Source organism: Pygoscelis adeliae, unplaced genomic scaffold (genome assembly GCF_000699105.1).
Source record: "Pygoscelis adeliae isolate BGI_AS28 unplaced genomic scaffold, ASM69910v1 Scaffold66, whole genome shotgun sequence".
Taxonomy (NCBI): domain Eukaryota; kingdom Metazoa; phylum Chordata; class Aves; order Sphenisciformes; family Spheniscidae; genus Pygoscelis; species Pygoscelis adeliae.
In genome coordinates, this window is record NW_008825167.1 from 1,917,127 (window position 1) to 1,917,464 (window position 338).

Here is a 338-nt window from a genome sequence, read left to right on the forward strand (position 1 = left end):
ACCTGTTTTGAGAAGCTGGTTTAAAACAAGCAGTTGTTAAACATATAAGCCTTAACAAAAGGATCAAAAATTACAAGATTTTTGGGAAAGGAAAAAAGGGTGTTTATAACAAGAACCAGAGGACACTTACCATGTTTTCGCCAGGGGGAGAGAGAGAGAAGAAATATCAGACTGTATTGGGTTTGCGTGGCAAGGTTTTGGTAGCGGGGGGGCGGGGGATACAGGGGTGGCTTCTGTGAGAAGCTGCTAAAAGCTTCCCCCATGTCCGATAGAGCCAATGCCAGCTGGCTCCAAGATGGACCCGCCCCCGGCCCAGGCCAAGCCCGTCCGTGCCCGGG

At 50.0% G+C, this 338-nt stretch overlaps 1 protein-coding gene across 4 annotated transcripts in view; it reads right to left on the reverse strand.

Annotated features, from left to right (window-relative positions):
• The window catches only part of IL15 (interleukin 15), a 54,440-nt gene that overhangs the window by 17,703 nt on the left and 36,399 nt on the right, over positions 1 to 338 (reverse strand). The gene's annotated exons all lie outside the window — the stretch shown is intronic.